This window comes from Galeopterus variegatus, unplaced genomic scaffold (genome assembly GCF_000696425.1).
Source record: "Galeopterus variegatus unplaced genomic scaffold, G_variegatus-3.0.2 Scaffold27, whole genome shotgun sequence".
NCBI lineage: Eukaryota > Metazoa > Chordata > Mammalia > Dermoptera > Cynocephalidae > Galeopterus > Galeopterus variegatus.
The window spans coordinates 657,581-670,691 of record NW_007726138.1 but is presented as its reverse complement, the minus strand read 5'-3'; the positions used below and the strand labels follow the sequence as shown (position 1 = coordinate 670,691).

General features: G+C 40.7%; 1 protein-coding gene across 1 annotated transcript in view; it reads left to right on the top strand.

Moving 5' to 3' along the window:
- Positions 1-1,944: 1,944 nt before the first annotated feature.
- Positions 1,945-13,111, top strand: part of IMMP2L (IMP2 inner mitochondrial membrane peptidase-like (S. cerevisiae)) — a gene marked incomplete at its 3' end in the record, with an annotated part of 606,103 nt that continues 594,936 nt past the window's right edge. The window contains exons 1-2 of the mRNA XM_008569670.1: positions 1,945-2,000; positions 2,525-2,597. The remainder of the gene's footprint in view (positions 2,001-2,524; positions 2,598-13,111) is intronic.

Genomic DNA, 13,111 nt, shown 5'->3' with positions numbered 1-13,111 from the left:
ATACATGAGAATGATCTTTACAGTAACATGTAATGGGCTTAAAATGAATAAATACCTAAAATTTTTCTATTTTAAATTTTAATACAGTAAATATGAACATATATAACTCACACAAACAAAAGCTCTTTAAAAGTTCTCATGTTTCAAAATGTAAGTAGATCTTGAGACCAAAAAGCTTGAGAACTACCACTCTATGGTATCTTTCACTATTTGCTTACCTGGGCTATGGTGGCCTGTATTACCCATTTTTTTTTTTTTTGTCTTTTGTCTTTTTCCGTGTCCGGCAACGGATCGCAACCCTCAGTGTTGCCCCCGTACCGGACCGGGGACCGGCAACGGGATCGCAACCCTCGGTGTTGCTCCCGCGCCTCGCTCAGCCAGTGAGCGGGAACCGGTCTGTATGTGGGATCCGAACCCTCGGGCGGGAGCGCCGCCGCACTTCCCAAGCGGCGCACTTATCCAGTGTGCCACCGGGCCGGCCCTGTATTACCCATTTTTTGCACCAGCTGGTGGAGGTTGAGACTGCAGGGGCAGACATGTAATCTCATTTGATGAACATGCACAGTAAAAAGTTTATCCCTTCAATGACCTCCCACTGGAAGTGCTAGAGAGCACAAAATATATTTGTGTCCCCAGACCTGCTCCTCTGGTATCAGGTGTATGTATAAATAGGAATAGATTTTAAATATATATATTCATAGAATTTGTAAACTAATTAATTTAGCTTTGCTTTAATATCTTCTTGAATATTAAATATAATGTCTAACTATAATTTAAACTTGTACCTTAGGAATATATTCATTTTTCCTTTTATGGCATTAATGCCAAATACAGGTCTGCTCTAATATATAAGACAACTCATTATATTTCAACTTGACACATAGCCAAATATTATTTATAATTTATTTGATGAATTTGAAGAAAATGGGATATTCCAAGGCTTTACCTCAGCTGCTCTTTTTTTAATAGATTTTTTTTAAAAAAGCAGTTTTAGGATCAGAGCAAAATTGAACAGACAGTAGAGTTCCTCTATATTCTCAAAGCCCACACCTGCACAGCCTCCCAGTCTATTAACTTCCTGCACCAAAGTATTACATTTATTACAGTTGATGAACTTACATCACACATAAGAAAAACTGGTACATATCCCCGTCTCTGGAGAGAAATTTTGTTCTCTTTAGGAAACTCTTGGGAGTTCTAGTTATCAGACCACTTAAGTCTCTGAGTAGATTTTTAAACTTTTAGAATTCATTTTGAACCAAGAGTGCTAGAAGGTCTGGTATTTTACTTCAGTACTAAGTGATTTTGAAAATGCAAGGTAGCAGTGTCCAGAAGGAAAATAAAGACCAGCAATAATAAAGGCAACTGGGGCAGGAATAAAAAAGGAGAGAAAAGTATTTGTGTGTTCAGTACTTCTAGGTTCCACTTTCTTTGTACGTTGTAGCAGCCCAGTTAAGATTGTGTTATTTGGGGGCAAAAGCTTAAGTATGAAATGCCAGTTTCTTCAAAGTAAACGACCTGTTCTGGTTTACTCTTCTTGGCTTGCCTAGAGACAGCAAAACTGAATAGTTTTCCTGTGTGCACTTGAATAGCAAAAAATTCAATAAGGAGTCGCCCAGAGAGGTGGGCAATAGGGAGGCGCTTTGCCACTGGAGCTGTGCACTTAAGCAACTATGGGGTCTCGGTTTTTCTGACCTGTAAAACAAGGGGAGGGGCTGAAGATACAATTTCGAAGATTTTTCAGCTCTTTGTTACCCTCCTAGCCATTAGCATAGGGCTGGGCTTAGAGCAAGTGCTCAATAATTGCTTGCTGAAATGAATATTTTTCCTGATCTGTTGCAAATCCAGGCCAGGTTTTGCGTCCAACGCAGGCCAGAGCCCCAGGGGCTGGTTTTCCGCTGGAGGCGGGGCTTCGCCGACAGGGGCGGAGCTTGCCGCCGGCGGAGGGCGGGGCCCGCGCCGGGATTTCCCCTGGGTTGAGCTGCGCAGGGAAGCGGCGGGTGGGCGCCGGTTGGCGGGTGGGGGCTGTGAGGCTGGCGGGGGTGAGTGGGCGCGCTGTCGCCAACCCCTGGTGGTCCCGCGGGCTTGGGACGCTTCCTCGGGAGTCGGCCCTAGGCGGGGCGGGCGCTGCTGTGAGGCGGAGGGCTGCTGGGCCGAGAGTCTGCAGCGATCGCGAGCATGTGTGCGTGCGCGTATTTATCTGAGGCCCGCGCGGCGGCCGCTTCTGCCTCCTCCTTCTCCTCCTCCTCCGCCTCTTCCTGGCTAAGTCGGGGGGGAAATAGGGGCCCAGGGACTCGCGCCTCTGGCTTAGAGCCGACCCACTCCCCCCTGCCGAGCCGGCGCCCCCGGAGCGCGCCCTCATGTCCCCACAAAGGGGACTCCTCTGGCCCCAAGTCCTGGCTGTGAGGAAGCGCTGTGGGGAGGAGTTGCCCTCCGACTGGAAGTGTTGGGCAGGTGGTGGGAGTTCGTCAGGCTTGAACACAATTTTAAAGCACGTGTCTGTCTCTGTCGTTTTTACTTCTAGGGTTTTGGCCAAATTGGGCGAGGGCACAAAGTAACCACTTACCCCTTCTCACCGAGGAAGAGAGGGAGAAAGGGTAAGTAAGGAATGATCAGGGGTGGAAGGAGCTAGAACTATCCTGAGAGGGAGCAAGGAATAGAAGATCTAGATCCAGAACTGCCCCTGGGGAATTTGGGTCCAAATTGGGTCCTGTTTATAAGGAAACCGAGACCCACCTTCAAAGATAGCAGGCCCACTTTTTCCCCCAGTCTTACAGAGTCTGTGAGTTTAACAGCTTGGGCATAGATCCCCTTTAGCCACTTGACCTGACAGAAAAGTGTTGCTACCCTTCACCTGTTTAAACTTGGAACTTTGGTCCTGCAGTTGTCTGGGGCCCATTTTTATTAGCTAGCTTGGACTAATCAAAAATCAAGGCCTTTCTTATTAACAGGAACTCCTCTAGGGAACTTTACCTTTTTTTTTTTAAAGATGACCGGTAAGGGAATCTTAACCCTTGACTTGGTGTTGTCAGCACCACGCTCACCCAGTGAGCAAACCGGCCATCCCTATATAGGGATCTGAACCCGTGGCCTTGGTGTTATCAGCACCACACTCTCCCAAGTGAGCCACGGGCCTGTCCTGGAACTTTACATTTTAAAAGGGGATTCCTCAAAAAATTCCTTTAGGACCGCAAAGCATGAAGTTTAGCACCATCACAAGTGTTGCAGTTCTTTTAGTATCTTTTCTCAAGTTTATAGAAGGTATTTTGGGGGAGAACAAATTACCAGGCTGGGCCGTTTTCTCTTGACTTTCTCTTTGATATCACTTCACAAGCTCTCTTCTGAAAAGTTGCCAAACAGCACGTTGAAGTCCTCGGAGATTTACTGTGATTTTTAGTGTGTTCTTTTTCATTGGTTCTTCTTTGGGACTTTCCTGTCACTTCTTCAGTACACCGCTTTTTCCTCCCCTGTATAGTGAAATGAAACACAGCTCCTCTCAGAAGGTTGGGAACCTCTCGTGCATCCTGTATGTCACATACAAATCAATGTTTTAAATTAAAATTCAGATTAGCTAAAAGCAAGAATGTAGGAAACCACATTCTTGGATACTTAGGAGGGTACTTCAGAAGTTTGTGGACAAATAGAATTAAAAGATAATATGGATGTTTCCATGAACTTTTTGAAGTACCCTTGTACATGGGAAAACTAGAATTGCCCTCTCTGGCCATCTTGACATTGGCTGCCTGTGTCCTAAACCTCCTTATTTGTGTTTAAGTGGCGGGTGACCACATAATTTACTTTATGAAAAACTAGGAATTGGTTGTTTATTGATGATGGGTTCATTCATTAATTCAGTAGGTATCTATTATTTCCTACCACGTGCTGAGCACTTGATAAAAGTAAGATGGTGAGAATGATGAGATTGGGTCGGAGATGGTCATTTTGGGGCAGGCCTTTCACCAGTTTTCCATGGATTTTCTGAATAGTTACATGTTAATTTACAAGATCTTCTCTATACTACTGGTATTAATGGTAAATACAGTGTTGTGGGAGAATAGTGTTATTATTTTGCCATTCTAATACTTTCAGTAATAAACTTTCAAGTATGGCCAACCTTGGTGATTTGTGTCCTATAATGAATAGTGGTATGGTCATTTTCCATTGTGACAAATGTATTATACAAGTATTATACAAGACTTGATATTAGAAAACAGAGAGAGTGTTAAGGATGAAGGACTTAGGAAAATAAATACTAAAGTAGACTGTTAACTTGCATAGATTTCTGCACATTTTTTTTTTTTGAAGCAAGACAATTTGTCTTTTTCTGGCTGTAAGAGTTATATAAGGTCAAAACACAGTTATTTAGAATTATATCTTGCAGGGTTATAAAAAGTAGAAAATGAGTCTTCCATGAGCCCACTCTCGTATGACCACTGTTAACAATTTGATATTTATTTCTTCAACTTTTTGTTCCATATAGACACACTAAATACACAGCCAAACTATATGTTATTCATACATACAGCTGAGCTATGTATTTATAAATATAGAATAGATATGGAACATAATATTTATGTGTATTTATATATGTAACTGTTATCTGGCAAAGTTGTAAATTTCTTACTCTTTCTTCATCCTCTTGGCTTTTACCACGACTCCTTGCTCCATTCCAAATCCACATATAGAAGTAGCATGCCTTGTGTAGTCTTTTAGACATGGGCTTGAGTCCTGGCTCTCACTTTGGGCTGATTAAAACTTCTCTGCTTCTTGATGTGTCATCTGTAAAAACAGAACAATGAGAATATAAAAAAGCAGGTGTAAAAACCAGTGCATGACATAGAGATCCTTTAATTTCCCTTCCTGTTTCTTTGTGTGGTCACCCATCACTTTCTTATGATCTCCTTTTGATTGTGGAAAGCAGTCTAGTACTTTCCTATAGGTGCTAAGCCTCCTGGGTGTTTGCATTTTCAAGGCAGATCATCTGATGTATCTGATCCTAGAATTTCTGAGACAAGGCCGAAACCTGATGTGGCTTGATTTCCCCCCATCAGATCATTCCACAGTGCTGTGTAGAGTGCTAGCTTGAAAAATGAAGGGAAAGTGTTTCTGTTATGTGTTTAAGAAGCTCTGACACTGTTCCCAAAGTGAGAAAGACATATTACCTCATTTAGCTGAGTGCTTAAACTTAGGATTTCTATTTCAGAAATGTCTGGCTTATAAGAATTACCATAAAAATGCTGATACTTCATGTCCGAACTGTCATGATTTTGCCAAGTTGTGGATTTAATATACAGCTAAGCTGTGTATTTAGTGTATCTAATACTGCTCTGGAAGCTGAGAAAGACAAGTACACAGACATCTGATTTCACACCAGACATCAGGTTTTACTTTGCTGAGGAGTACATTTTGTCAGTAGATTATAGGCATATCAGCTGAACTGCTGTAGTTTGTGGCATTTCTATCATAAGCTCTAGTCTGGAAGGTTTAATATGATGTTTTATTCAAATGACAGACACTGAAAATGAGCACCTGGTCAGATAAGCACATTTACCACAGGTGTCTTCTTGTGTTATTGTTCTTACAAGTTAACAAGGCAAAATAGTGTCTATCCACTAGATAGACACTAGCAAAAATTTCTTAAAACCTCGCTTAAAAACCCATTATATTCTTTTTTTTTTTTTTTTTGTCTTTTTCCGTGTCCGGCAACGGTTCGCAACCCTCAGTGTCACCCCCGTACCGGACCAGGACCGGCAACGGGATCGCAACCCTCGGCGTTGCCCCCGCGCCTCGCTCAGCCAGTGAGCGGGAACCGGTCTGTATGTGGGATCCGAACCCTCGGCGGGAGCGCCGCCGCGCTTCCCAAGCGGCGCACTAGCGCAGTGCGCCACCGGGCCGGCCCCAAAAACCCATTATATTCTAAAAGTCATTTTAAAGTTTATTATTTGTAATGTTGAACAACTACTTACAGGAATAAGATAAATAGCATTTAGATTTCTAGGTCAGAACCCTAAAGTTTTTTAAACTCATTATGTGCCCGTTATATATTAATGGTATCAAAGACTCTAAACAATAGTTATAATAGTGTTTTGGAGGCAAATGTATTCTGAGTTCCAACCCAGAATGGCTAGACCATATCCCCCTCCATTTTGAGGTAGTGAGGGGTATAGGAAAACTCTCGAGGCTGTTATTCCTGGGTTTTTGGGTGGGCTTTGTCATTGCTTAGCTGTGTGACCTTAGACACAAATTTTTCATCTGTGAAGTGCGATAATTATTCATGATTACTGTGAGATTCAATGAGTGTTTGTAAAGTAGCACAATATCTGCCACAAAACTGGTCCTCAGTAAATAGTAGTTTCATTTTTCCTCTAGGTCCTGACCAGAAGAACAAAGACCCCTATTCTCCCCTCTAAGCCCTCTCTGCCTTACATCCAGACTAACCCATTGGCCAGGATTTATGGCCTCAAAGGAGTAGAATTATGGGATCTGGGATTTGGTAGTTAGGACTGGGAAAGGGGTATGTAGAATAATGATGAAGGAGAAGGATGGTGAACTGAAAGAGGAAGGTGCTGATCTTTTGCTTAGTCCAGGGAAGGGTTTTAGCTGAGACTTGAAAGCTGAGTAGGAGTGGGCAGGTTGATAAGCAGCCGAGAGCATTTCCAGGTGGAGCTAATAGCATGAGTAGTTATGTGACATTATGAGAATGTAGTATGTTCTGGGAGGTCAGTTATATTAGAGTATGAAGGGCAAGGTCTGGAGTGAAAGGAGATGAAACTGGATAGTTAATTCAGGGCACATGTTCTATTCATGTGTAGTGTGAGCCACTGACGAATTGTGAGTGGCATGAAAGATAACTAAGAAGTGTGCTGGATAGCTTGGGGGTGGGGTTGGGTAATGGGTGGGGACATGGCAAGATTGGAGGCCATAGAGGACAGTGTGGTGGTATTGACAACAAAAACTGAGATCTCAGACATGGGTGGAAGTAGTGGGGATAGAGAAGTGGGAACGTTTAGGAAAAGTATATAGGAGAAGGGAGATTGACTGGTCTTTGTAACGGTTTGAATGTAAAAGGTATGGGAGAATGAGCATGCTAGAATGCCTGCCAGGTAGTGAGAGGTAGTGGGCAGTGAGAGGGAAAAAGAGGAGAAAGCAGGTCTGAGGGGGAAAATGATGAGTTCAGCTTTGCACATTTCATGCTTAATGTGCTTTCAGGGCATATCATTGGTGAGTTGGAGGCAGCTGGATATAGGATCCCAGAACATCACAAGAGACTGTAGAGGCTGGAGGTACAGATTTCTGAATTCTTCCCATATGGGGAGTAGTTGAAGGAGGTAAGGGTAAAAGTGCTTAGAGGATTTGTATGGGAAGAGATGAGAAAAAGGCTAAAATTAAGTCTTAGAGAATATTGAAATTTAAGGGGTACCACAGACTGCTTCTGCCCTGCCAAAAAAAAAAAAAAAAAATTAAGGGACACACTGTGAAGGAGAAAGATGCAAGAATGAGAAGGGGAGTGGCCAGAGAGGCTGAGAGAAAAGGAAAAGCAAAGCTTTTCAGGCCAAAGGAAGAGTTTCAAGAAGTAGAGCCCAGTTCATATTTAATGCTATAAATCATCAAGTATGATGAAGAATGGAAAATGTTAGAAGTCACTGGTTTCACTAGGATGGTGGGGACAGAACTAAACTGCCATAGGTAAAGGAGTGGACAGGAAGTGAGCTAGAGAGTGGGGATAAACATGAGGATAGAGAGGAGGTATGCTTGGATTCCCTCCTAGGAGATAATGAGTTAATTGTTCTTCAGTCAGGATATTTATTTATTTTGTACATTTTATTGTGCATATTTAAGGTATACAACATGATGTTATAGGATACACATAGACAGTAAAATAGTTACTATAGTGGAACATATTAATGTATCGATCGTCTCCCATAGCTACCTTTTTTTTTTTTTTTGTGGGAAGAGCAGCTAAAATCTACTCATTTAATAAAAAAATCCAAATATAGCACAATATTAACTATGGTCCTCATGTTGTACATTAGATCTCTAGACTTGTTCATCCCACATATCTGCTTCTTTGTATCCTTTGACCTGCGTATCCCATTTCTTCCTTCCTCCCCTGTAACTACTGTTTTATTCTCTACCTCTGTATATTTGACTATTTTTTTTTTAAGATTACACATATAAGCAAGATCATGCATTTTTTTTTTTCTGTATCTGTATTATTTCACCTTGGGGAATGTCTTCCAGTTTCACCCATGGTGTGGCAAATGGCAGGATCTCCTTTTTAAGGCGGGTTAATATTCTACTGTATGCGTAAACCACAGTTTCTTTATCTACTTGTGTCTGTTGGGGTCACTTAGGTTGTTTCCATATCTTGACAACCATTAGGATAGCTACAATCAAAAAGACAAGAGGTAACAAGTGTTGGTGACGGTGTGGAGGAAAAGGAACTCTAGTACACTACTGGGAATGTATATTGGTACAGCTATTATGGAAAAGTTATGGAGGTTCCTAAAGAAATTAAAAATAGAGCTACCATATGACACAGCAATCCCTCCTCTGAGTGTGAAGGGAATGAAGGGAATGAAATCAAAAGATATTGTAAAGATATCAGTGGGCATTTAAAAAAGTCTCCAGGGAATTCTAATATGTGCCTGAGAGTAAGAACCACTGATGCAGATTTCTTCTTTTTTTTTTTTTTTAAGAGGGAGAGACAATGTGTTTATGTGTGGAGGAAGGAACCCCATAGAAAAGGAGATTTTGAAGATACATTTGCCTGTGTTCTCCTTGATTCCTTGTTTGTCACGTTTTCTAGTGAATGAAAATCAGGTTGTCTCTTTGCCTACTCTTTCTTGCTTTTTAAATTCGTATCTGACCTCACCCTTAAATGTCCTGTTCACTGTACTCTTTTCTGACTCAGAGTTCCACGTTGGCTTGCTCTTGCCCCATTTAGCCTTTTTGCACACATTATTCTCTAACTTAATCGAGTGTGAGGAAAAAAAGTACACTTTTCTTCATGAAAACTCTATATAAAAATTTCATAGGAATGTCTACTGGGAGGCTCAGAAGGAAATAACCATACCAAACATAAGGATAGGATCTGCTCTTAGGAACCCTCAGGATAGTGAGAGAAATGGATATGTAAATAAAGAAATGCCTCAGGTACAATGTATGCTGTTATAGAAGTAGAGTTCAAGGTAAGATCAGGATGCAAAAAATGGGCTTCTTTATTTTGTGTGATCCTGAAGACTTGAACTATAGCTTGAGGTATGGCTTGATTGTCAGATTAAGGTTTGGTGTAGTGAAGTTCAGGGACAGAGATCAGGGGAATAAAATATTCCTTGGTGGCTCCATCTCCTTTTCTTTCTTGTTCTGCTTGGTTTATTATAAGATATCTTTGTCTTTGAGGGAGTTCTTGCTTATATATAGACATATCAGCTTACATATAGACATATGTTTCAGCTTACATATAGACATATCAGCATTTTCTCTATTTGTCATATAAACTTTCTGTGAATTTGCCACTACTGGTTTATTATATATTAGATAGCTAACAGAGACTAGAGCAATTAAATCACAGTATCTGGGGGATGAGGTCCAGGCATTGATATTTTTCAAAGCATCCCAGGTGTTCTAATGACAGTCAGGGTAGAGAACCATTGGGATAAAACATGGTTTAGAAGAAAAGTCTGGGATTTAAAAATCATAGGTTAGATTCTTGAAATTCCTTTTAATAGCAACATGTCCTTAGTTAAGTTACTTAGCCTTCTCTAAGCCCATCATCATTTGGAAAATGTGATGGTTGTATACCTGTCCTACCAATCTTGCAGAGTTGTGCAGGTCAAAAGAGGTGATTTGTGTGAAGGAATATTATGTGCAGATGTGGTTATAACAAAATGTTCTATTTACCTTCTCCAGAAGTGGACAGGTAAGAGCTAGCTAGTTTGTCCTGTAATATAGTAATCATTTTATGGATTTGGATTTAGTATTTTGTCATCATGAGTATTTTGATGATATATTTTACTATATTTGTATAATGCTACAAAGTTGAAGACCTAAAGCAAAAGAGCAAATCCTTAAAAAATCATCAGTTGAGTATTTCTAGTCAGATATATTAATTATAATTGTTTAAAATTACAGAAACATTTATTGTGATTAAGATGTCAAGTGTTTAAATATTCTTAATGTTAATAATTTAGTATTAAAATGGTGTAAATTTGTTAGGTGTTTATTTTTAGGATAAAAAAACAACAATCTTCCAGAAGATAATAAAAACTCCATAGAGTACCACGGAGCACCACAAATTCAATTATGTCCATTAAATATATAGGGAAATATGCTGTGTCTCTGTATTGTGGGAAGCTTGGTATATTAGTATCAGTCACAGAATCATATATGAATGATCATTCTTATGGTATTATAACCTATTTTAATTAAGAAGTGGTATTGTTCAATGACAAAACTGAACCTAAAACCTAAGGACTTGGTTCTAGGTCTGGTTTCTTTCCTCACTCCTATATGATAGTAGTTAAGGTAGCCTCTCTTGGCCTCATATGTAAAATGGGGATGCATTATTTCTCTGTTGCTTTGTAACATATCAAAAACTTAGTGGCTGAAAACGACAGTAATCATTTGTTGTCTCATGGTTGCTGTGGGTCAGCATTTGGAGGGTCTAGCTCAGAGTCTCATGAGGTGGCTGTCAGATGTCAGCTGGAGCTGCTGTTATTAGAGTGTGACTGGGGCTAAAAGATTCTCTTTGTAGGTGGCCTACTCACATGGCTGGCAAGTTAGTTTTGGGAAGTTGGTTCCTTTCCATGAGGGGCTTTTCACAGAGCTGTCCACATGCCATGGGAGCTGGCATCTGCCAGAGATCCAAGAGACCATGGTGAAAACTACAGCACCTTTTATGGCCTGTTCTTGGAAATTACACATCATCATTTTTTTTTTTTTTTTTAAAGATGACCGGTAAGGGGATCTCAACCCTTGGCTTAGTGTTGTCAGCACCACGCTCAGCCAGTGAGCAAACCGGCCATCCCTATATAGGATCCGAACCCACGGCCTTGGTGTTACCAGTACCACACTCTACCGAGTGAGCCACGGGCCGGCCCTCACATCATCATTTTTGATGTATTCTATTGGTCTCACAGACCAGTCCTGATTCAGTGTGGGAGGGGACTACACAGAGGCATGAGGCAAGGACCATTGGGGAACCATCTTGTGAGGGTTGGCTTCCTGAGAGGATAACAACATCTATCTGGCATAAGATTGCTTTGAATTGCATTTTAAGAATTTATGTGAGTCCTTTGTAAACAATTAGAGCTGCATGTAAATGTGATATAGGAGACTATTCTTTTATCTTTATCTTTTTTTTTCATTTTCATTGACGTGTAAGTGATTATATGTATTTGTGGGGTACAAAGTTGACTATCAGTAGTTGTGTACAATATGTGATGGTCAAATCGGGACAGTTAGCTTATTCATCATTACAATACTTAATTTTTCTTTGTCTTTTGACCAATTTCTCATTATATCTTTATTTTTTATATTATTTTATGGTCAAGAAATCTCCCCATTAATAATAAATTACAACAAAAAGCTATTTTTCAAGTTGTTCACATCTGGTGTAGAAGTAGTGCATTGAATGGGAGAAAATTATAAACAAGAATGGTGACTGTAGCAAGAACCTGTTGGCCACCTGAGAGAGTCTGCCTCCTTGATGAAATCTCTGAATGTCTTGTTCTTTTTACCTCTCTTTTGGCTCTTGCTCTACTTTGCATGGGTTATAGTTATTTGTGGACTTGTCCTACTATATGTTAGATTGGTGATGGAGTTTGGATGTGTTTTCCCCACCAAAACTCATGTGGAAATCTGATCCCCAAGGTGGCAGTGTTGGGTCAGATCCCTCATGAATGGATTAGTGCTCTCCCTAGGTGGGGGGAGTAATAAGTGAGTTCTCACTTGGTTAGTTCCCTTGAGAGCTGGTTGTTTAAAAGACCCTGGCACCTCCTTTCTCTCTCTCTTGCTTCCTCTTGCTATGTGATCTGCTTGTACTCGTTGCCTGCCACTTTCTGCCATGAGTAGAAGTAGCCTGAGGCCCGCGCCAGATGCAGCTGTCCCAGAATCTTAAGCCAAATAAACCTGTTCTTTATAAATGACCAGTCTTAGGTATTTCTGTTATAGCAACACAAATGGACTAATACAATTGGAAACTTCATAAGGTAGGGACTATGCCTTCCTCTTTTCAGTGTTACCCAGCACCTTTAACCTGTGCTTCGTACTTTGCTGGTCCTCAGTCAGTATTTGTTGAACTGAATTAGCTTGCTTGCAGAACTCCAGCCTTTGTGCCTCCCCTGAAATTTCAGAAGAAGAAGGTTGTATTTTGCCCAGGTGTTGATGATGGTGCTAGTGTCTCTTGCCAGAGGCATCTTGAAGCCTGTCTCTGATTTGCCTTTGGAGACTTTACCCACTCCTAAATGATTCACATATTTGGACTGCTAGGTGCTTAGCCTTACCTCCTCATTGGTGACCAAAGCAAGCAAGCAAGCAAACACATAACACCCTCAACTGTCATTCTTATGTGACTTTCAAAATCTCATTGAACTTCTGCTCAGTTTGGTAACTCCTAGTGTGTCTGACTTCTTAGATTAAAAATACCCAGAAGATAAAAGTGTACAACTTTCTTCCATGTAATAAATCATAGAAATTTAATCTTTGCAGTTTTCTCCAAAAGTTTATTCTGAGAGTTAGTTCTTTGTAATGGCACTTTGACATACACACACTTATATATATCTTTCTTTTGAAAAATGTAGCATTTACGGTGAACTTCTGAAAAATCATCTTGCTTATAGCTGGAGGACACATTGTAAACACATTATCAAGTTCTAGTTTTGGAATTGCATCTAGCAAAGGCTTTTTTTTCTGGCGGCTGGCCAGCACGGGGAACCAAACATTGACCTTGGTGTTACAAGGCTGTGCTCTAACCAACTGAGCTAACCGGCCAGCCCCAGACATTTTTCAAGGATGGGAAATGTTTATAATGGCATCACATTTTGTATTTTTGGATAATTTTGTTTCATATGACTTTCCCATTATGTAGACCAATAGACAAATTCAACTT